Here is a 25,414-nt window from a genome sequence, read left to right as displayed (position 1 = left end):
CCCAAGTAGACAAGAAAGGTCTGCAGCAGTCAGAATAGTTGTTGACTCTCTAGGTCTTCTCTGGAAGTAACCACCACTGGTGGCTGCTGCGAATAATTGTGATAAGGAATCTAGAGTTTCCAGTCTATCTCAGTTTTGTTACCCTGATAAAGGGTAACAAAGCAACCAAGATTCACATGTACAGTGATATTAACTATACACTTAAGTATCATCATATACACAGCCTCCAGTTGTGGTTTGGGCATTAATCTCTGTGTAGCAGTGAAACTGATTTGTTGCAGAGCTTTAGCCCAGGGACAACTGTGTAAGCACTCTAGCACCAAGGAGCTCCTGAGAGTCATAATGAAAAGGTCTTTGATTAAAGATGACTCAAGGGCTGAAAACAGCTAAGAGATTTCCAGTTTGCACTTAAGAGTCTGCAGAAATCATTCATCCGAAACATTTTGCAACAGAGGAAACAAGAGACATCCTAGATTTTGTTATCTTGATCTTTGGAATGTTTCACTACCACATGCATTTAATGAACAAAATGAAAGAGTCAAACACATCAGGACCATTGTCCAGTGGAATCCTGAGGAAACACCAAAGGTTGTTTGCACCAAACACCAAAGGTGAGGGGTCCACCAGCTGTGAACTTCATACGCAATCACTGGTGAAATCAGACTAATATATGATGGTATGTCATACCAGCTTCTCAGAGCATCACATATGGATGCCAGCATTTCTCCGCATTGGGGAAACGTCAGTTAGCAAGCTGCCAGGATAAACAATTTTCACATCAGGCATATTGCATTTCCATTTTCACCTCTGTATGTGTGTGCTTCCTTGTTTGATGAGCTTACATATAATGGATTAAGCCACTGGTCACTCTGGGTAGATTCCCCTGTCAGGTGCCATGTTATACCACACTGGCAATCTAGGCAGTCCCAGCTCAGACAAACCCACTGACTGGGATCCTGACAGGGTGAGCCCAAAACAGTTAGAGGAAAGCCAGACTGCCCCATTACTCATCCACTCAATTACATAATGGTGTTTGCCCAGGGATTCTTTTCTGGCTGTCTTATCCTCCAGTCTAGGGACTAAATTTTGACTGTAAGCTGAATGGCATGTCATTGGTATAGCCAGATCAATCAACAGCAGCCATAAAACTCTCCAGCACTCTTTAAAAAAGTCCAGTCACAGTATCTGGCAAGATGTCATTGAATAAATTTTGCAAATCAACTATCTAGGATGAAATACTATTTCTTTTTATCATTTCTAAATTAACTGGTCTTCCATTTCATCAAATATTCCTTTGGTCTTTTATTAAAAGCAAACCTGATTATAAGCTGAATGTCCAAAGGTTCACAGAGTCTATTTAGATAAGCTCTGGAAGTTCAGCATTGTGTCCGATGCCATCTGAGCCTCCCAGGAGCTGAAGATCTCCTCTCACTGTAGCCCAGCTGCGTACCATATCCAGGGACTGTCTGTGAGGAACCTCATTCCCCTTCTCAGCCACAAAGTAGTGATACCTTCCTTCCTCTCAAATTCTACATTGCTTATTAAAGCAGTAACCCTTTGTGGGAAAAGCTGTTGGTTCCTGTGTGTCCTGCTACATGGCACCTGCAGTCCTGATGATGCCAAGGTCTGCTCAGCCTTTATGGACAGAGTGAAGTTGGCTGTGCCCATGCTCCAAGCTGGCCAGACCACAGCCAAAGTAGAGTCATCAATTTAAGGTAATGTTGTATTAAGACTGAATCTTTTCTCAGAAACTGTCCTTGTTAACCAGTTTAGACTGCTTTTAATGTTCTGATATAGCTATATACCCTTTGGATCAGAGATAGCTTGCCTCAGTTAGATCAGAGTACAGTATGTGCAAGCAGCTGAAGGCAAAGCCTGTGTACATGTGTCCTCCGCTTTCCTTAGCTAAGGAGCAGTAAAAAAATTCAGCCTTTAAAAAATAAGAAAATAAAACTTAAAATGGGAATGTTCTCTAGCAAGGGGACAAAAACAAGAGCTGAGGTCTGACTAGATTACAGACACTCTAGATTTCCCACTGCCCCACACCTAGCTGCCTCTTCTCTAAGAGGGTCATAACCAAGGCTCTAAATGCAAAAAGAAAAAAAAAATAGAAGAAAAAAAAAAAAGTTCCAGCCTTCACCGCCTTGGTTCCAGTTCAGAACTAGTGTTTCCCTGGCAACCACGCACACGTAATACAGCCGTGGCCATAAGCTCCTTAGAGCTGGTGCTGGCAGCCACAAAGGATGGCACCGCATTGCTCCCTGCAGTACTGCACGGGGTATGGCACGTCCCACTGGTGTGGCTGTCACGGCTGGGGCTGGGCATTGTTACCCACATCCACCCACCCTGGATCTTCTGTCAGCCTTCTGGGACTGCAGAGATGAGGAGAGGGCCTGACAAGCTACCCATCTGGCAGATGGGTAGAAAGGGAGGTAGCACCTGCAAGGACTGCCTTGGGGATGGTCACCTATGTGGTTGGTCCTTCACAGTCTTTGAGGTAGGAAAACGTGTCATTTTTGAGGCTCCTTGGAGGTAGGGTCTTGGGTGTGATAGTATCCCTTCTCTTTTCTTCTTTCCCCACTCTAACCTGGATCAGCAGGAAAAACTGTTGATCCCTCTCAAAAGGGACAAAGGCCACCCAACACCTTCACTTCTCCTTACCAGACCAGACAGAGGGTGAAGGATGTGATCCAAGGCTTCTGAGGCAGAAGGAGACTGCAGAATTCTGTATTCAAACCCAAATCTACAGACAAGAAAAGACATTGCCTCTTTCTTGCAGAAATCAAGATTTCCCTTCATCCTTATGCCCACCCAGGCTTCCTTCTCCACAGTAGCTCCTGACTCCCTCTATGCTCCTTGGCACTGTTTTCCTGCGTGGTGGGAGAGGAACATATGGAGCATATACACTGCTGTCTTTGCTTCATTTTATTCATACACTGTTTATACCCAGGAATTCAGTCGCAGAAATACAGCAAGGTTTATTCGGTTAGCCCAGGTCACTGGCTTCCTGCCTGAAGGTTGCCTCATGATTCAGAAAGAAGTGAGGCTAGAGTCCCAGCCTGTCTTTTCTCCTCTTGAGCCTGAGAGTAAGCACTCAGCCATTTCATATAGCATTCTGAGACTGCAAGGATCTACTCTATCTTCACTGCATGCTCCAAATTAGATCCTATCACTTTGGTAAGGAGGTGCTGCTTGCTCAGAGTACACCTCCTCCCTGCCCTGAACTCTCCCAAACATGACTCACCCCAGCTCACTCCAACCTGTGTGTTACAGCAGAGGCTGGGACGGGAGCAATGTCAAAGCCTAGCTGTGCACAGCAAAAAGGCCAGCTCCCTGTGGTATGCTTTAAGAGGACTTCTACCACCTTCCTTGCACTGCCTGGGCATAAAATGAAGAAACAGCACCCTGGTCCGTTTTTGCTCAGACACGCTTCTGGCAAGCAGCTGCCTCATTAGCGCACAATGTGCATGTCTGCACCAGGCAACAGGAGGTACACAAACCCTGAGCTGGCCTTAAGGCATCCATGCATTAGCATTGCATGGATATTACAGCACAGGCCCAGTATAGCTGCCATTTCAGAAGACCTAACTAGTTCAAATCCTGGCCTGCACTGCACCTGTGACACTCCTTCTGGCTTCAGATCTGGCTGGTGACTCTCAAAGCCTAAGGAGAAGAACGAGAGGTGGATATCTGAACCATAGGGTCTGGACTCTGGATACAACCCCAGCTTTGGGAAGCTACCATATCACTGAAGTGTGTTACAAGAGTCCTTGGCTGAACAAGCAATAAGCAGTTCAATATGCAGCCTCATTTGTCATGCCTGAAGGCCTGATCCCCATCAGAACAGGCTGTGGCCAGAGCTAGTTACCTCTCATGCTCCAGGATGGATGAAAGCATGGCAGTACCTGCCTTCTCCCTGTCCAGATCTCCTTCCTAGTCAACCAATGAGCAGCACCTCTGTCAAAAAGCTGCTGTCTTGCCTGTCTTGCTCATCTAATTGATTCACAAACTTTTAAACGATTATTGATTCTCCTCCTACCCACCGTGGAGACTTTGAGACCAATAAAGCACATGGAGTTATTTACACGGATATTAGAAAGGAAAGAAGCTCCCTCTTCAAATGTTCTTCTTGAGCTCCCATCTATTAAGTCTCGGAAACTCAATAGGAGGTTTCCTACAGCTTTACAGACAAAAACACTCACAAATATCTGAAGTCCCCTGCATGCACACATGCCCATCCAAACATTTGCAGGATGTTCTGCCAAATTCACACCTGCTGAATTATTGCTTCCTATTATTTTGTTTTGGGATCATAGCTCTTTAGTTCCTTTTCTTTGCACTGATGATTAACAGCCATTTGCTATACCCCTTGCTGCTATGAGAGTAAGACAGAAATTATGGCAAACCTGCTATTCTAGGAAAAGCCATTTCTGAACTCCAATGAATTGGAATTTGTTGTTGGTAAAAGAGTGGATCACAGGAGACCTGCAGAGGTAAAGCTTGCAATCTTCCCACAGTTCCAGAAACATTTCATATTCATAGTTGGTACAGTGACTGGTGCTGGAAGGACTATTATACCCATCTCCATGATCTAAGTAGATGAACATTTACACTCCTCATAGCCTGATGAAGAGGATTTAGGGGAGGGAATCAGTCAGTCTGACTTTGCAATATGGATGTGATAAGTTTCAGACCTGCATTTCTCTTCAACTGAGCAGCAAAAGTCTGTGAGCTCGTTTTTAGTCAGCTTAGCTCTGTGCCAGAGTACATGTAATTGAATATGCTGTTTTTTTCTATACTTACCTGCATATTAATAGAAGGTGCCATCTATATATTCGTTGTGCCCTTGACATAACTTAAAAGCAGCAGCATAATAAATAAGATGTTCTTTTTGTACTTGAATTCAAGTTTTTCTATCTATATTAGGTTTTATACTTTTTTAAACAAAACCCAAGGCTGAGCTTGAACTGCCACATCTTTTTCAAGATCACACGTGCACATGAAGCACTGAGATTTCTGTTGAGGATCGGCAGGGCAGAGAAAGGGATTGACAGAGCAGCAAAAGAATTTGCCTCTGCTGGCCATTAATAGTAAGAGTAACAAAAGCACCTGTGAGAATGAAAGCCAGGGTGAGGTATGTAAGGTATAGAAATAACTCTTTGACTGACTCAAAGGCAAAGCCAATGCATCTTGTTTTCCTGTATCTCCCGTTGTCTTTCCTCTTTCTTAACTACACACTCCAGCACAACAGGGGAGTGGGAAGTAGATGGAAGCCTCAGCAGGAGCTACCATAAGCCAGGGAGAAACGAGCTATTCAGTCTGAACATTGCCCTGCCAGGGCTCGTGATAAAAGATGGACAAATAAAGATATGAGAAGGGAAAGAAAAAGCCACATCCAGCACTGCACCTCCTGCAAGCGAAGAGTCGTTGGCTATGATGCTTTGTCTTTTCTTTCCACTTTGTCTCACTCTGTCTCATTATTTCCTGTCGTCCTCTACACTGCTGCCTCCGGGTTCTTTAGTGAATGCAGGTAGAGAGAGAGAGAGAGAGAGAGAGAGAGAGAAAGAGAGAGAGACATGGACATGCACAATGGCTCAAGGTAGGCAAATTGCCTCATCTCCGATGTGCCAGTTCCACTCCAAATCAGGCTGGCAGAGCCTGTAGTGGATTAGCATCTGACAATGATCCCTATGAAATGAGGTGATGGTGCAGTCCAGCCTTTCTGAAGATTAGCGTCTACATCACCACACATGCGTTCAGAGTTAATTAAGCCTCTGGTTAGTGCTCTCAGAGAGAAGCCAAGGATTATACAGGCTGCTTCACTACACAGCCCTGGTCACATCCCTGTGGAAGAGAACTCACATACCTTCAAATTATGGGGGAAAGGAACAGAAACATGCTTTTAACAGATCTTATTCTTCCCAACAAAGTAATGCCCTTCAGGACTCATCTTTCATGGAGGCAAGTAGTTATCTAATTGATATATACCAGGAAGATCTGGGTTTAAAAAAAAATAAAAAACAAAACAATAACAAAAAAAAAATTTCTTTCCTTTAGACAGGTCAGAAAAACCAATACATGTGGGAAGAGAATAGCCACAGAAAGGTCTATTTCAGAGTGCAGCTAAGCAATTCTGGAAGCTGACAGAAAGTCATCAGTCTGGTCATCTAGCTTTAGGGTTATCTTTATATATATATATATATATATATATACATTGTAGAAAGAAGTGCCTTTTCTCTTTTCCATGCAAAATATCTGAATATCTGACTCCTGAGAAGTATTCAGCTGAAAACCATTTCTTTCAAGTCTGGTGGCTATTGTAAGACACCCTAACCTTTTCATTATCTCAACGGATGCAGGATGTGTATATCCCTATACTGTGCATCCATCTGCACTGCATAGCAGCCTGCAGTGGTAGCTGTGTACATTTCATCTCAAATGACACCCTCTTCTTTTCTGTGCTAAGAGTAGAAGAAACAAAGTTGAAGAACTACGCACATTCATCATCTTGGCATTAGCACTCACCAAGACATGCAACCTTGCAGAGTGAATGAGTATACTGCGTAGGAGATATCAGCCCAGTGCTCAAAAGCTCATGTGGCGTCCAGCTGCTCTTGCTATGTTATCCAGTAACTTCTAAGGGCTGATAATAGATCTCTTTCTCCACTCACTCATCAGGCTAATCCCATTAACTTCAAAGCCGCAGTATTCTCTCAAGGTGGAAGTGAGAGTATGGTCAGCCTCCTCATGCATGCAGCAGTAGGTTATGGATACAACCTCTGTATTTATCAGTGGCAAAACAAGGCAGATATCCCTCACTGCCCCTCCTTCCCATGGAATCTCTCTAATGTATCCCTAGGATGACCAAGGAAGGAAATGTGGCATTTTTATGTGTTTGCATTTTTTAAAACATACACACTTATCCATAAATAGATGGCTGAGGGTCCTAAATCCCCATTATTACAGGGAGCTTTACGAAGGGTATGAGTTCCCTTTCAGCTGACCGCTGTGTGAGACTTTGCACAGCAAATTGCATATTCCCCAAATTCACTGCTATGCAGCAAGCAAATTCTTGGGTCCTCAGAAGACTTTCACTTCACTCCATAAGCACCAGCATGTCTGTTTCAGCAGAAACAAATCATACAAGCCCTCCTGGCCTTGGACTCAATCCTTCTCAGGGCTCCTCTACACAGGGGAGTTTACTTCCTTACAATTGTGCTTCTCAGACATCAGCAGAGGAAGCCCTTTGTACTCTAGACACACTGACAGGAACGTTTCAATAGCACACAGCAATGCTGCGCAATAGTTAAGCATCTAAAGTAAAGATGAACAACATTTCAAACAGAAACAGCAGGAAGACGTTAAGCAGGCTGCTCATAATCCCTACTACTGGGATGTAGACAGAAGATACAAACCGGTCCCATTCCAGGTGACTCTCAGAAAGATATTTTTCAGGACTGTGAGTGGACAACCCTCTCCATCCTACAGCTTGCACCAAACCACCTCCTCGGAGTTTAACAGCATCGTGCAGTCTTTACAGGCTCAGAAAGGAGATTATTGCCTCTTGAAGTGCCAAGAGCTTTTGCTACAGCTTCTAGGTTTTCCCTGAAGTGCTCCCCTCCAGGTATTGAAGGGGCTAGGTATTACAACTGAAAAGACTTTCATTTAGCAATTTTTTCTTCTCAGTAGATGTACTCAACGCAGAGGGAATATGCTACATGGGATCTTTTTGCTCCATCACATCTGCATAAGCTAGTTTTTATCACACTGTACAACTGTTTCAACTTCCCAGCAACACCCTCCTCACATTTCCAGACCTCTTCAAGGCATGTCTGGATGGTGTAATGCCAAGCCCCGTTGACAGAGATGCCAGAGCTAACCCTGGGCAGCCTACTAAGCACACAAAGAACACCAGCACCTTGTAGAGGTATTACATTGGATCCACAAAGAGTGGAGTTGTCCTGAAGCTGAGCTACGCATGCGATGACATGATTGTACCACCCCTGGAATTAGCCTGCTGGGCACTGCCTAAGGGTCTACACACTCTGCCACACAGTAACACTCTCTGAGAGACTCTTTCCTTTCCTGCAATTACTGGGCACCCCAATGTCTCAGGGTGCTTCCCACCACAGCCACCGTAGGACTTAGGCTTGCTACATAAACTCCTGAGGCCTGCAGTGTCCCCATCACCTCACCAGGGGTTGTTGTCCACAACACAGGAAATAGTGAACATCTCAACCCCTGGCTCTGGGGTGATCTGGCACCTTTCTCCTGCACCCCCCAGCCCCATGGGGTCCATCAGCAGCAGTTCCTCTCCCACCTATGCTCAGTGGTGACTGCACTGGGCCTAGGGTGACAGGAGGCAAGGCCAAGAGGACAGCAGACTGTGTGGTGCGTTCACGTCCACATTAACGCGCGTGCTTCCCAATTAGGGATCCAGCTTTGTTCCCATGGCAACGGGCAGAGCCGCGGCAGCATGGGCCTTTCTTGCTCGTGCAGGGGTGGCCAGGCTGTGTGCCACTAAATCCTTGTGCCTCCACCGGCCACCACCGTGGTGTGCTGGCAGTGACCCACTCGGCCTGCCGCAACTAATTCAGCTTGCATGCTTCCTAAAGCCCCATAGATCAGGGCACACAGATCTCCTGCCTGTGACGTGCCGTCCTGCAAGAGGAGAGGGAGGATGCACTAACAGCGGCAATAGAAACTGTAACCGATGGCAGTGAATCTGTAAACCCCTTAGGACAGTATTGCAGAGAAATGTGTTTTCTTCCCTGGAAGTTGGCAATGATGGCCAATGTCCCACAAGGACAAGCCTGGGCTGCCTGGCCGCTCCGCTGGGCCCCCAAAACAGGGAGGTGAAATGCACAAGGACAGCTGAGACACCGACTCTGGGACCTGACGGCCTCCTCAGAGCACAGCCAGATGTTTCTTCAGGCCTCCTGCAGTCAGAAAAGCTCCTTGCTGGCTTAGAGCTGGATCAGAAGCAGGACTGAAGCACTCGTGATTTCTTGGCCATTGCTACTATATGTCTTAAGGGTTGTCTACAGAGGAATGATTGGGAAAATTAATCCAAATTAACTAAAGTTGTGAGTTTAGCATGTATTCATTAAATCACATTAGCCTTGAATGGACACAGTTCTTCCAAATTAAAGCAACCCTTAGAAGAAAATTGAACTAAACTGAATTAAGGTCCTTTTAATTCTGAAGAACAGAGTGCCTGCATGGGGCTTGATGTAATTAAGGAACAGCAGTCTGGAAGGGATGTCCCAGCCCTGCCAGACAGCCTCTCCATATTACTCTTTTCAGGAACCTGTCATGCTCTCATTGAAGAGGGGTTAGGTTCCTTGATTTCCTTATACAGTCTGGAAGCTGGGGCAGAACCTCTGTGGACTGATGACTTTCAGCTGAAGCTTGTTCCTGACCAGTTCATATGCTCTTTACCTTAAAGAACTTTCCAACAGCCTGAGTGCTTTACTCCACTATGTTTTAATGGAAGGCAGTCTTTTATATTCCCTCAGCCCGCATTTTCCCAGGCTAGACAAGCCACGTTGTCTTAGTCTGCTCCTGTAAAACATGTTCTCCCTTCTCTGATCAACCAGGTGCTCTTCCGACTCCCTTTTGCTTCAGTTGGGATAACTGGAGTTATACACAGAATTTTACCCAGAGGAAATTACAGTAGAGCCTTTTACATTGATACTGATTCTTCCCTGACGTGGCAGGGAATATCCTGCCTGGCACCTAGGAACATAATTGCCTTTTACGCTGATGTCTCATATCGAAGGTTCAGTCATCACACCAGTAAATAATACTCCCACTTTTTCTCTTCTTCATTTGCTTCCAACTGATAATCCCATTGTTTTGGATCAATTAGTAGGAGTAAAAAAATGTCTTCCCATATAGGCCAGCAGAATGTGCAAAGTCACACAGACCAGCTAGAAGAAATGGAATTATGTTAGTGCTGCACTCTCCAAACAATTTCCCTTGCAAGTCCTTCAGACCTAGCACGGGTTCTACCACAGGAACCTAAACCAGGCACTGCAGACTAGTCTATCTGCATGTCCCTTGACTTCCCACCAGTGCATTTCACCCCATTTCTATTACCATAGTCCTCAAAACTGTCCAGTTCTTCCTCCATGTTCCTTGTTTCACTTCGCACTGACCACACTGCTCACAAGTATGCAAAAATGACCTCATGGACCTAATCCTTCATTCTCCTACAACCCTAAGCCAGAGCCAGACATTTGGAAATGTTTAAAATTCTGGGCCTTAGAAAGTTTCAGATTAACCACACTACACTTCATCTCATTTCTGAGGTGTGAGGCAGGAGTGAGGGAGCCAGCTTGGAAATGGGTAACTAGTGAAAGCGAGACAAACAGACCAGCACTACCCATTGCAGGTCATGAGCACATTTACAGTGGGTGTCACATGAATACAGCCAATTAAAAAAATAAACAACATTATTAAAAAAAAAAAAATCTTTGTATACTATAGATCCAGGCTGGGGTCTATATCAATACAGAAAATCATGGTACTGAGCAGCAGAAAAGACGTAAATTATTAGGTTCTTATTCAACATAACATTATTGCCATTTACTGAGGACCAGGTTACTTCTGTGTAAAATCAGATTTTTGTCCTGGTAATTCAGGCCCTTTAAAAACATTCATTCACATTTTTTATGCAAAATTGCTTAGACCCAGCTTGTCTGTGTTTGTTTGCTTTCAGTGCTGATGTATACAAGTTTTACCTGCATATTCATGAATGGAAATGTGCAAAAACTTGCAAAAGTGTACATCTTCCATGTTCCTATGCAAGTATTCATGCCAGAAGTGCTTGTGTGCTTATTCAACAAGGGAACAGAAACAATACCAAATAGATCTCTCTGACCAACCCTAATTAAGTAATGCTGCCTGTATCAATCCATAGAGTAAATATTTTCCAAGAAGTTCACTGAATAAATTCAAATAAATTTGAGGAAATTATGATCTGCACAATTGATATTCCATGAGTAGAAAAAGAAGCTAAATTCACTGAATAAATTATGTGTTGTGAATTAGTCCCCCAGCTCTAGCAATTACTATTGCTGGATTATTAAAATGGATGGATAATTTAGCATCAATAGTACTATTTTTTGTTCGGGGTACTCAGATAATAATACTTAGCTTTTCTATTGCATTGCTCAAATACATCAGTGTTTGCCTTCTTTACAGAGGAGGAAACTAAAGTACAGAAGCCACCTTCCTGGTATGTACCAGCTCAGCAAACTAGAGGAAATACAGCCCACATCCCTGAACAGCCAGCTAGATCCTTCCTCCACCAACAACTGCAGCACAAGAACTAGTTAGGAAGGGATCCCTCATGCACATCCCATCCCTCTGTAGAAGAAGATGGCTGCATTTGGGATGCAGGAAGAGTAGGGATCCTATTAGCCTAAAGCAACAGGCAACAGTTATTGTTTGAAAGTGTCTCACCACATTTAATGGGCTAGTGAGCACTAGATTTGCCCTTTTAGAACAGGTCCTTTGGGAAAATCCATTATTAATTGTGATCTCCTCTGTAGTGTCACTGAACTATGACGTTCAGTAAACCACTCTCCAGTCTGAGGGGTAATTTAGTTATTTGGAGAGCTAGAAATGAGACTGAGACGAGCCCATTATTGCTTTGGGATGAAAATCCCAAACGTGGGATCTTTGCCTAGTTCCTTATAGATAGGTGTCCCCATCACTCCAAAACACCTCTTTCAGCCCTATGTATGCTGCTGCTACTCTCTTGCAAGGAAGGAAAGGGTGGATGAGGTCTGAGCTGCACTGCCACCTGAGGAGGCTTCCTCGGAGCAGGGGACAAACAGGAGGTAGCTGTGGGCTGTCTTCATTCGTGCTGCACCTGGGATGGTGGTTAAGAAAATAATTTCATGCTGCAAAAGCCATCAATTCGGCATCTTGCACCAGCCTCAGAGCTGTTCTGGTTAAAACAAACAAGGCAATTTCCCAATGATTTCAAGGCAGAAGGCACTAAGAAAAAATTGTGAGCCCTCCCAGTCCTCATGTAAAGCCGTGGGTTAGCGCTTGTCCATTACTCCCTTCCCCAGGTGCTGTGCTGCTGCCACACGCGAGATTAACAAGGAGGTTATATTTAAACTTCCAAGAGGAGCTGCTGTGCGATTATGGGTCTATTTAAAATCCTCCGGGCAGCTGCAGTACATAATAACAAGTCAGCGGGAGGGAGAGGGAGAAGAGAAGGAGGAGAAGGAGGGGGGGGGTCAGGAACGTCACGGATTGTCTCCAAAAAATCGATTGCCAGAAGATGGCAGGGGGTGCAGTCAAGTTAAAGATGCCCCCCATGGAGAGGGAAAGAGAAAGGGGGGGACGTGCAAGAGAGGTGCCAGCACTGGAGGAGTGCATTGATGGGGGGATTGGAGAGACCAGCATGGAAAGCTGCCAGACCTGAAACCTCACTGCCTCGGGCAAGGACGTCATTCCCTTAAACCCACTCCGATCGCTCTAGAGGGCTGTCACACGCCACTGGGTGCCTGTCCAGGCTTCCACAGATCACAGGCGTTTGAATGAGTAAATAGCTATTATTAGACTGTCCTCTCCAGCCCGCCCACACGCACACACCTAACCCTTCAGGCCAGCACAAAACTACCCCAGAAAACAATGCCCCCAAGGCTTTACCCAGTCTTATGCTTTGCTATATCCCCTGGGGACCTGTTCCCCTGTCTATATTGCAACCGAGGAGGAAGGGTTTCATCACGGGGCAGCAGCAGGGACCCAGCTCTTCCTGCCTCAGCACAAAGCACATTTTCTGGGTTTTCTCCCAACCCTCTCACCAGCCGCCTCCACCATCCTCTGTCACTGGGTTGGGGGCAACACGTACTGAGGCTGTCTAGGTGCTCAGGGACAAATGTCCTCGGGTCACAGTGACATCACAGCTGTGAGAGCCTCGGGCAAGTCCTGCAGGGAGGCCAGGGGTAGATGAGGCAGCAGCAGCAGTGGCTGGGCTGGTGGAGGAGAGCCAGGTCCCAGCGCTGCAGGAGGCTGTGCTGGCAGCACCTGCTCCCAGCTGAGCACAGGAAAGGGGCCCTCAGTGATCTGCATCACTGGAGGATGAAGGTTAATTCTTTTTTAGTTGCCAGAGTGAGACCTTTCAGCCACAGGTGTATTTCAGGTAAGTCCCATCCCAGTGCACAGGCTCCTGTCTAACCTTTTCCCTTCGGAGGTGTCACAGCCGCCTGCCTGCCTTCTCCTAAACTGTCAAATTTCCATGTCCTTTCAAAGACTTGCTGCAATCCAGACAAGATGACTGCATTTCAGTGCTGACTGGAGCCTTTGCGATGCAGTCTATAAAACACTTTGGGAGCTTTCCAGAAGGAAGATGGTCGAGAAACATCAGCAATAGCAGTCCATACACCTTCTTTAACACTGTCCTTTATGACCCTTTCCTACTCTTCTCTCCTGTCTTCTCCCTCCCCCTGTCCCTACACAACCATTTTCTGAATTGAAGGGTGGTGCTACCACCAGGCAGGGAAAGAGTCTCTCTCCAGAATGAGATTTGCCTCATTCCATCAGCAACAGAGAAGAGGGGGGAAAAATGTCCAAATTAAGCTGCTTGATTACTGAAATTAATCTTGTCACTTAGCATCCCTGTTCCACGGAATGGGGCCTTTGATTAGCCTCCTTGTTTCAGAATATTACAAGCAGACGTTATTAAGCAGAAGACAATTCCTCCACGGGGGGAGAGGGGCAGCTGATTCCCAAGGGAAGGCTGCTCCCAGGATAAGATACAGCCCCAGCTTTGTCTGCATCCCTGGCAAGCAGGGGGTGCTGCTCCGACATCTCAGCCAAGGGCTCCCAAGGATTCTCCCAAATCCTCCCCCCAGCATACGAGTAAGGCCCACCCTGCTGTTACCACCATGAGCTTGGTATTTATAAGGCTGGCCGCTTTTGCGGGAGGTTATCACTTACTATTACCGTCACCCTGACAGCCCTCCAAGGCTGTGAGGTGCTGCATCCTCCCTGCCTACTGGCTGTGAACACTAAGGGACCTCCAGCACCACACTTCCCTCCCCGCTGCCTCTCCAGTACTATGCAACACCACAAACCACACAGCTATGACTTTGCACATCCATGCTGTCACGGGCAGCTATGCACATTTCCATGCCATAGGGTACACACTCAGAAACCACAGCCTCACCGCAGGCAGGGACTGCACTCACTGACCCATCATGGTGTGCCAAAACTGCCTGGGTGGCTGAAGGGAATGCTCAGAGAGGGTGATGGTATGCCCCAGGCATGCTCCCAGGGAATTTCAGAGCCCACCCTCCTCTGGGAGGTGCCAGCCAGGAGCTCCAGAGCCCTAAAAAGGCACTGATGGTACAGAATTGGGATGAGAGATGGTAGGAGGCTATCTCCAATGGCTTTTTCTGACTGACCACCCCAGCCAAAGGGTGCTTGGACCTGGCAACTGGCATGGTGGCATGTTCACCACCATCTTGGGCATATCACTAGCAAATTTTAATTAAGCTAAACTGATTACAGGGTTTCAGGCTACACAGCCTGTCAGCCAGCATTGAACAGTTGTAAAATCAAAGATCAACCCTTATGCTATTTTCCTTCTCCTTCCTATGCAAAGGAAGGTAAAGGGTTTTGATACTGCAGACCTAGCTCACAGTACTGCTGCTAAAATGACTATATTCCAGTCTCTGTATGCTACAGTATCACAGTACCAGTGCTTAGTCCTGCAGGAGAAATATAGATAAGAGGGAACATCAGGGTAAGGCCTCTGTAAGTTTTAAGTACAACTGTTTACAGGCTGTTGTCCTGGAAGCTGGCAAAATTTGGCAGTTTTCTAACTACTTTCATCAGAGGGCCTCAAACTACCTTCCAATCATTATCTAAATGGGTTTCACAGTAGCCCAAATCCTCCAAGCTCTAGCTTACACTCAGCAGAAAAGTTAAACTTGCCAGCCCCTGGGGAGGTAACCAGGTATGATTAACATATCTATTCTGCAGATGTGCAAACTGAGGCACAGGAACCCACACGATTCAGAGATGATCACAAAGAAGAACCAAGAGAAGCCAGCTTTTCTTGCTTTAGGTCTTCCACAGCCCTCCACATCCCTAGTCCTCACAATGCAGCTGCTCAGCTTCCAGGCTGTATTCAGTGGCCCATGTACAAGAGCGCATCAAAGATCCTAGCACTGACCAAACTTCTTTGAACCTCCAAAACTATTCTGAGGGGCCCAGCTGGAGGCTGGGACACAGGTGTGTAACAAGCTCTAATTTTATCTAAGCTGATTTGGGCTTGCTCGTCCTTTCCTCCCCCGGGGTGGTGGGCAGAGCGTATGGGCTGCATGAGAAACGGTGCTCTGATGAGGCATCTACAGGTTTGCTGCGGTTTTGTTTGCGGGTTTGCTGTTTCTTGGGTACCAGGGCTGTGCAAAGCATTGAAATTCCACCCTGAGCAGCAGTGAGCGGCAGAACCTGGTTTCCATAGCACTGCCATGGAAACCGCGCACTGCGAATCTGTGCCTCCAGGCCCCTCTGCGGCTGAAGCATCTCTCGCTCATCCCCAGCACCCACCTCCACATTACAAGCCCCCAAACCTTGCTGCATGTCTCAGAGGACTAATGGGCACAGCACAAAGCAAAAGTGGACCCTGTTTGGCTCCCTCCTGAAATATAACATGCAAATTTGTCTTTGGAAGAAAAATACTAACAGCATACTTGTTTTCCCCCTCTTCCATACATAAGGAGTAGAAAAATGTACAGTTAAAATTCCTCAACTTGCAATTGCATGAGTAAAATCTTGTCAAGTAATATATTAAGTTGCAAACCCAATAATCTCATGCAATGGGTTCTTTCATCTTCCTTCGTCTGCCTGGAACACTGTCTGAAGGATTTAATTAACTGTTGGAATGTGGAACTGGCTCCCCTCAACCTTTTCTTCCTTTATTTTTTTTTCTTCCCATCCTGTGGCTCATATTAAAAATCTCATGACAAGGGCTTGATAAAATGGAAGGAAAGTCATATGATGTGTGTACACAAGATATGTGCTATTTCTTCCCTGTGTCCACTGACTGCTTGTGGAAGTGCACGACAAAAGGTTCATGTAAATGGCACACCTCTAAGAGTTACAGCCTACGAACATTAGAAAGCCACCTTCCCTGCCTGGGAGGTCACAGGTCACCTAGCAGCTTGACAGGTCAGTCCTTAACCATCTTGGTCACCATGAGGAGCTTGAAAAAAAAAAAAAAAAAAAAAAAAAGGTCTAGATTTCAGAAGGAAAGCACTGGAAAAGCAAATAAGAAGGAAGAAAAGGAGCAAATGGCAAAAGCTTCTACTCATGTTCCTGCACCATGGGTCTTCAGGAAAGAACCGTATCCAGAATGAGAGAAAAATCTCATCTCTCCTCTGCCAAAATCATGGTGTCACATAAGATTACTGAAAATGATATGTTACCAGGATAGGCCACACTCATAAATTTTGTCCCAAGTGGGTTGGAAATCTCCCACAGCCAACGATACAGAGCCGCATTATGTACTGTCAAAAATAACAGCTCTCATCTGACATGCGCGGAGCAAAGAGCCCTTGGAGAGGAGAAGGACCAGTTCTAACTGACTTAGGTCAGAGTCCACCAAGGGCACGGACCCTCAAACCCTCCTTTCCCAGGCAAGCATCAGAATAACGGTAATCATCAAATATCAAGATAATACCAAATTTTGCATTTTTATAAGAAGCATATTGTATTGCCCTCTAAGGTGCCCCATGCTGTCACATGAACCAGCTTTTCTCCCTGAGACCCATGTGCAGAGCAGTGTTGAGTGTGTCAGTCCTGTTGTGAGCAGGGTCACATCTCTGTCACCTGTCCTGGCTGTAACTCATTTGAGGGCTTGCTGAGCAAAGCGACCAACTCGCTGCATTTCATTATGGAGCGTGAAGAAGGTCACCTGTCTTCCATCATGTGTCCAGATGACCTGAACAACAGAGTATTTTCCTGTGTTACTGGGCCTACCTCTAGCTTTTCTTCTCCAGCATGTATGTGCACAGTATCCTTTAAATGAAGAAAGGAAGCTTCTCAGACCCCAAATGCATTGAGCTTTTATTTTTGCCTTACTCGTCCCTTTGTATAACTAACTTAAAATCCCAAGTGACTTTGACTTCAGTTCTGGAATCCTGATTTCTACTGGACAAAAAGCCTGCAGGAGGCAGCTCTCACTATTGATACCATGCTATGATTTAAAAAGCTCAATAAAGATGAAACTACAGCCCCCCCCCCCATCCTTTTCACTCTGTTCTTTATTATTTTAGTGAGGTTTGCCACACATCTGTTAAATCATGGATGAAGAAAACTAGCAGCTACATGTCAAAATCCATGCAAACTACTTAAAATTCATGCCTGCTAAACTAGCCTGTTGTCAGATGCTACTAAGTCAGGTGTACCATGCCTGGAAAAACAAATTTGGTATGCATGATCACCTACTTAGTCAATGTGTCTTCTGATAAGGTTAACTTGAGGAATTGAGAATAATAGCTTAGGACAAGTACATAGTGACTTGTTTTATTTTTGGTTTTGTTTTCCAGGTAGTATGTAAAGATCAGTGGCTACTTTGGTGCAAGGGGCCAATTTTCTCCTACCGCTAACTCTTTCACTCAACCTAGCTTACACTTTTTCTATATGAGTAAAAAGCTTTGACAGCCTCTTCAATACCACTGCTCTTCTGAGCTCAGGATAAAACCTCTTTGGCCCCTCTCAAGTTCCTTTCAAATCCCTAAATTACTCTCATATTATCTTCAGTCTCTCATCTCATATTCACTGGACATCTTTGCACAGAAGTGCTGTAAAGACCCAGGCTGCTGAAACCAAACGAGGCACAGATTTGCTTACAAAGATCTTGGTATTTTTTTCCATATCAGTGGGGCAGTATTGGTGACACTGTGATCTACCTGCATTAATAAATCCTCCAAGTATGTCATTTACACTACATTGGTTCTGGTTCTCCATAAAGCTTCTCAGATCCTCTGATAATAAATTTATAGAGGTTTAAGGCAGCTCAAAATCTCCACTATCTAAATGTTCATGTCCTAAGTGCTAGAATTCTTCCTCTTGCAGTGGCAAGAACTGATCTATTTATAAACATTTATTTATTCTTTCAGATCCTCTGTGTCCAACTTTAGGCATTTCCCTTCTTCACCTGACGATTCCCAGAGGAACAAACCTTTTGAATTACTTGAATCTCCACTCACCACCAGTAGGGAATTTTCTAGGATCATGAATCATTGGCTGACTTCGCTCCTCCCACTCTACCCTGTAGCCAGGCAGCCTCCCTCACCCTTGGAAAACACCCTCATGTGGTATCTTCAAGAGATCTCTGCTTAACTGATTTTAACCTGAGAATGGCAGTATTACAGATCATTCCTTCTCAACTTCATCAGGTTTTTAGCCATGCTTTTAGTTCAGTCACTCCCCTCCTAAAAACTAACTCACCCCCATACATCCTGAATTTCTCTACTTTATCACTTCCTTCCATTAGTTTTTCTTTCAAGGGTAATTTCATTTTTTTCCTGGCATCAGACTAACATACTCCCATGCAACTTCACTTCAAGAAGTGTCCCACTTGCTTTGAGGGTGACAACAAAATCATCTGCTATTGCAAAACTGTCTTTTGCAGCTACAAGGAGCTGCCCAGTTTTAATGATGTTGGCATCTTCTTTAACTATATTGGGAATGCATTTGCAAAGTATAGCACAGCACTGCAGTTCTTACACCCTTTTCTCAGATGTCAGCCCTGTGTTGGTTACTGTTTGCTGCAACATCAGTAGTTCCCTGTGCCACTCTTGGAGGATGCTGACTTTGAAGAAGAAAGGTGGCCAAAACGCTTTTTGCAGACTCCTCTTTTTACAGCATATTGGATTCCTCACAATGTCTAATCTCTCTCTGGATTTGGTGATTCCTCCCCCAGGAAATTCAGAGTCTTCTTCCAAGGTTTACCATGGAAATTCCTGTATTTGTGATCTCTGTCACCCACAGAGTTTTGTCCCCTCCTATTACCACACAGTCTTTTACCAGGGACTGGTTTAACCTCTTAGAATTGACAGACAGGGCCTTCAATCTTTCCTCTTTCACAAGCCCTCCTGAGTTTTCCTGTCTTTTTAATGCTCTGGCTCAAAACCACAGGTTGAAATTGCACTGGTTGTTGGATCATTCTATTTACACACTCCCAGTCCAAATGTAGCTTCATACTATGGCTGAAGTCCCCAAGAATAGCCAACACCCTAACACAGGAACTGCTCCCAGCTACCTGCTCTTTTCATTTTGCTTGCAGGTTTAGCATCAGTTACCAGACAAGTCTTCCCTTGCATTACTGCTATTTCCACCAGCAAGGCTTTTTGTCTGCTCTGTTCTTCTACTCATGTTTTCTTAGCTCATTTTATTCCTGGTATTATGTTCTTTCTAGCAGTTGCTCAGAGCCAAAGAGCCCACTTCATTCAGCATCTATTCGCAGGCCACTCACAGGAGTATGGAGAGCATCCCTGTAATACAATAACTGGCTTCAGATGGCTCCTGCCAAACCATCTTAAAGTTGCATGTTCCCACAAACACTGGAGAGTAAGTCCTTTGTGCAAGGACTTGCCCAGGCAGCTCAAAAATAACGACCTAAAGGGCACTCAAAATGAAGCGGACCTTACAAATCAACATTACCCCTATGCAGGGGATTTGCCCATGCATGGCCTGCTCTAGAATTCATTCCTGGTAGTGGCTAAAGCTTTCTTGAAAAGCCCTGGTGATCATCCCATTTTCCAAGGTCTTCATGCAGAAATACAAGCATATGCTACTGGTGGGTGACTGGTCATCCTCATTACAAACTTTGGAAGCAGATTCAGTCACCCATGCACAGTTGCAGAATGTGTTCCCTTCACCAGGCACATCAGGCTCAATTATTTCATCAGCTGTGCCCCTCGCGGAACTGCCATTACTGTGCCCTATATGTCTTGGGTATCATACATACCAATGTACTGTGGATCAACACTGCCTTGAAGGATGATCAAGAAGACACTGGTGCACACCGTTACACAATGTGTCCAGTTGCAGATAAGACCAATTGCAGGAGGTAAAATTCTAAGCATTTTGGACAATCAGCACACAAAGTCCAAGTGAAGCACCTCTCCTATGAACTAGGCTATTCATCAGGCCTTGGAGAGAAGAACACACACCTATATGGGAAAAGGATGTACCTGTTCCATAGCTATAGTTTACAAATAGACCCAGAGAGTAGCATGTCACGTCTGAGTCAGAAAGCATCCTTTTTATCTATGCTCCCAAAAAATATATATTTGCAGATGCAAATACACCAGCGTGACATCTTGGACCCACACAAACTTGCTTTGAATGTGACAGAATGAGGTGTTATGCAGGACACCAGAACTAAGTGCCAAGCTCAGCCCCTCTCTATCGTGAGTCTTCAGACTTTGCTGATGACGGAGGACCCCGAGAAGCTTGTGGGGAATTTCAGAAATGGGTTTTGTCTGGAGGGGCACGTGTGAGTAATTGTGCTGCATTTCCTGCACCAGCCAGAAAACCAATGCTGCTTTGTCTACAGATGGAAAGTAAAAGAATTCTCCCATTATCATGTACGAAAAGTCAAACATTTGACACATTTTATGAAAAAATAAATACCCAAAAAACTCCATTTCAGGAGATCACATTAAAATTCCTTTTTTTTAGCCTGCCATCTACTCTGCTGGCAGGCAAGGGATCTGGCAGAGCCACAGCCCCTCTGCAGACCAACCAACCTGCCCCATTTCCATCCCCATTGTGATAGACCTGATGTGTTCCCAGGGGACTTTTCAATACTGTACAATCAACATTTTCCAGCATAAAATTGCTGTACCAGAAATCTTTCAGCCAGCTCTACTGTATATTTAGAAGTGTTTCATATATACGAGCACACTGGGCATATATATTCATATGCTATTCACATTCTGTAATCTCCAGATATTCTCAGTGCCTGTACAAAAGAAAGAACGAAGTAAAATATGCCCCTTAAAATGCCAATCCCACATAAAATAGCAAATGATCAGCACAAGCTTTTGTGAGATGAACTCTAAGCTGGACTCTAATTTTCCTTCTTTCACTTCATCTCCATCCAGAGGCTCTGGTTGTTTCCTCGTTTTTGATTAGCGGCATTTAGCTGCTTTGGGCTCTGATCCCACTATTGACTGCAGAGCGGTTTCTGCCATATCTGTGAAGAGCCTCCCTGAAGTCCATAAGGATCTGCCAGGGAGCCAGAGACACGCATTATGAACACGCAGAATCCAAGTGCGCTGTCCCTGTACGTTTTCTGCCGCACAGAAACGTGTGCATATTGCATTCATACGCTGGATTGCAGTCTCAACTTCATCTTTTCCTGAAAGCTCTCCTCAGCCCCATGAGCTCTCTCCTGTGGGACTTTGGGGCTGGGAAAATTAAAATTTTGTTTCCTTCAAATGCTAAGTCTCTGTTTTTCCTAGAGGCTGCTACAGTTCTTTCTCTGTGATCTGAAATTGCAGCAATAATTATATTTCCTATTTTGTTCACTGTAGTTGACTGTTTTGGCAGTCATCCTGTAGCAGTAATCCACACATAAAAAAAGTCATCCTGCATTTTTCAATCCAATTTAGAGGGAATTGTTTCTCAAGGAAAGCAAAGGGGTGAAAATGTTCCCTTCTGGCACCACCTTCAAGTACTTGAGTATTACTTGCAAAAGTTTTACCTACCTCTTATTCATCATTGCATTTTACAAGCACTGATTTAAATTCTTTGCACTTCTGGGGAGGCCTGAGAGTTTCTTCATGTTGCTTTTCCCTTAGTTCTCAGCCATTCAGAGAGAGAAGTCTGAATATTTTGGTTCCTTTTTCCAGATGATGCTCAGAGCACTGAGTGCTCTTGTTTTGTTCTTGTTTTCTTCTGGGGCTATTTGTTCTAGACTGGGGGAAAGGATGCAGTAGGAATGAAGGCAGGGATGCAATAGAAGGCAAGGGAATAATTATTCATTCTTGCCCTCAGCTCATTCCCTTGGTTTGATTTACACAAGTTGCCCCAAAGTTTTCTAATTATTTTTTTCTGAAATAATCAGAAGCCTTTAATAATGCCATTTACATGTATAATGCAGCATTATTAATGTTGAAATCCCCTCCATTTTGCATGCTCCATACCATTTCAGAACAAATTCTTTTCACAGTAACCTCTCCTAGACACAGACAAACTCAGACACACACCACTGTTGCTTTGTTAAGTGTGAATACTTCTTCCCTTTCCCCATTTGTTTTCAATTTTGATGTTCTCTAAGACATGAAGATACACGAGCAGAACAACAATAAAGATGCTGGGATCCGAAACAGTTAGAGTCAGGGCAAACAAAGTAAGGTAGCAAGAAATTCAGCCTTTAAATTCTGAATGTTATAACTGCTGAAGCTCTCTCTGCATACCAGACAGGGCAAGCAACTAGAATAATAGCATTACAAGAAAGACAAATGTCAGGATCTCAGTAACAACTCGAAGAAGAAAATAATGAAAATTTAGGAAGCAAAGTTGGCATTTGGGATGCATCCCAAGTCCACATCCCAGCACATCTGAGTTCTCTCCCACCTTTTCCAGCTCGCACCACCAAAACCTGCTCATCACCTGAGGAAGCTTCAGCTACATCTGTTGCAATTAACAGGAAGTCCTTGGAGCTTTGCTTTGTACTTTTTAATTGTTGTTTTAATCGGCATTTCCTTCTCACAGACATCAGTGATTGAGGCGTCTGTTGTTCCTTACAAGACCTCTGCTGCATTCCCCCCTGTGACCCAGCTGTTGCTCTCTTCGGCACACCATGACTGCTCCAAGCTATGCCCCATGCCTTGCTCTCTGCTGAAGCATCCTGGTGCAGCTGGACAGGAGGCTACCGGAGACATCAGGGCACTTCCACAGCAGCAATGCAGCACACGGCAGTTTCCCTGGGATGCATGATCTGTTCCTGTGCCAGAGTGCTAACTACTCACCTGCTCAGCATTGCAGCCCAAAAGCATGATCTGTGTATTAGCTCCTCAGAGGCCTGCAGTGTGCTTGCTAGAGGGAAGCAGGAATGGACTAAAGCTGAGTAGATCAATGCCAATATAAACTGAGAGTGCAGGGGAAGAGAGTGACAAAGAGTCTCTGAACCGTAAGGACAGTTCTAGAAAGCTTCTGCACCTCAGAGTCATGTATCACTTCTGAACCTTCATGGCATCAAAGAAATATTAGCTGGACAGGCCTCAAACAGTCCCCTTGCAGTGGGACCATCACCAACAGTAGATTTGATCAGCTGTGGCTGAACTCTGGGCCCTTGTTACAGCTCTGCACTACCCTCTTAGGTTTTTTTTTCGTTTGTTTTTTTTCCATGATGTCTAAGGAGTCATCTTTGTGTCTCATTACACTGTCTGGGACTGCCAAACAGTTTGACTACATTGTTTCTGTAACTGCCCTTCAGATAGTAATAGGCACCTACACCTCTTACCCAGGTCCATCAGCCTCTCTTCACAGAGCATGTGTGGCAAGCTCTGACCATCATCTGACCAGCAGCAGGAGCTCAGAGGGCAGAGCCAAAAACCAGTCCCTCAGGACAGAACAGCTGTGTCAGGACCAGCTCAGGTAGCTACTGCAAGTAACACCCATGTTCTACAGGTCTTTTTTTTTCCTTCTGAAAAGTCTCATGTGGAATTAATTCCCCAAAGTGATGCAGAAGAGGCAAAAAAAAAAAAAAAAAAAAAAAAAAAATAGAAGTATGAGGATAGATGACAACTGGAAAGGTCTTCCTCAGAGTCAACAAATAAGTTACTCTTGCAGAAAAGTGACAATTAGTGGGAATATATTAGGGACCTCTAAAATCAGGAGCTGGTTAAAGAAGGTGAAAAGGGTATAACTGTTAGCTGCTTTTTCCAGTAGAACAATGAGGAGATATCAAACAAGAACGTTAAGGGGCAAGTTTCCAACAAGGTACTTCTTCATCCCATGAGCAGTTAAGTGGTGTTAAGTGGTGTAACAGCTTGTCCCTTGGATGCTAAAAACTTATATGGGTTCACAAATACTAGGAGCTTGCATGCAGGTAACTACCTGGAAGAAAAACCCATCCAGTTTCCATCCTGGAAGAAAAACCCATCCAGTACTACTAAATACAAAGAAGCACTTTCTAGCTTAAAAAGTCCAAAGCCATAACCCACGGGATACTTAAAGAATATTCTGAGGAAGCATCACTACTTGATCCTCTATCTGTTGGATACAGAATACTGGGATAATCAGTCTTTGATGTAAACCTGTTCGTATATCATTATTAAAAAAATGAAATTAATATTTACTGAGGTTTGGACAAGTTTAAGTATCCTTGGAAAATAAGGTGGTGTCCCTGTGGTTATGGGTCAGACTAATTCACAAGTCTACCCGCTTCACTTTATTTAAATGCTGTATCATTAAAGAGAATCAAGACTTTTTGCTTCCTGGAAAACAGATGTATGTCTGATCATACCATCAGTCCAGCGTTACACTACTGCCATCCCACAGCAGCCAAAGGTGCAGAGTACACGGGACTGAGCCCAAGGAGTTCAGCCATGGCACATCACTCTGCTATGCTCTTCACTTCACAGCCAACTGCCCCCAGCTCCAGAGCATCTTTTATGAAAAACAGCAATGCTAAAGCATGGCCAGGCTGGAACAGACTTTGAGGCCAGTTGTCTTCTCAACCAAAATTTACACCTTCATCTCCATTCCAAACATTCACAATCTGCTAATTTTGCTCTCCCCTGATTTCCTGCTCATGGCTATGCATGGCAGTCCCAAAATATACCATATATATAGTTTAAAAAAAAGGGGGGAGGGGGTCTTGGGGTAGTAGCACATTTGGCCAGGGGAAAATAGAAGCAGGAAAACCTCATTACATTACCTTTTCATTTGTGCCTTGGTGGATAGAAAATGCTGGACCGTACTGCTCTGCCATGCATCAGTCCATGACAATACTCAGCCACCCTGAACTGCCCACCACAGGCATGCCTTCATTTCTGCAAGTTTCCAGCACTGCCTATGCCAGCTCCTTTCTCTTCCTACTCCCTCGGTCGGAGGTGTAGTCCAGAGAAGGCAGTCTGGCTGGGGGCTTCCCTGTGTCAGACTAATCCCAGCTGCCACGGGGGGCCTTGGGAATCTGTCAGCAGCCAGAATTAATTGAGCTGGGTCTGACTCATGCCAAATCCTAAGTCTGCAAGGGGAATATACAGGTGCAGAAGTGGTGTAAAGGCACTTGACTGCTTCAGTGCAGACACATACCAGATGCAGGGGGGACAAGGCCCTGTGTCACAATGCCCCTAAGAGATGGATGACTCCTGTGGTGCCACTGCAAGTGCTTGCACCATAATGGATCAGACCCTGGGAA

At 44.9% G+C, this 25,414-nt stretch overlaps 1 protein-coding gene across 2 annotated transcripts in view; it reads right to left on the bottom strand.

Moving 5' to 3' along the window:
• GRIN2B (glutamate ionotropic receptor NMDA type subunit 2B) overlaps positions 1–25,414 on the bottom strand; it is a 200,043-nt gene that overhangs the window by 122,771 nt on the left and 51,858 nt on the right. The window lies entirely within an intron of this gene.

This window comes from Anas platyrhynchos, chromosome 1 (assembly GCF_047663525.1).
Source record: "Anas platyrhynchos isolate ZD024472 breed Pekin duck chromosome 1, IASCAAS_PekinDuck_T2T, whole genome shotgun sequence".
Lineage (NCBI taxonomy): Eukaryota > Metazoa > Chordata > Aves > Anseriformes > Anatidae > Anas > Anas platyrhynchos.
This window is presented reverse-complemented; position numbering and strand designations above follow the sequence as displayed.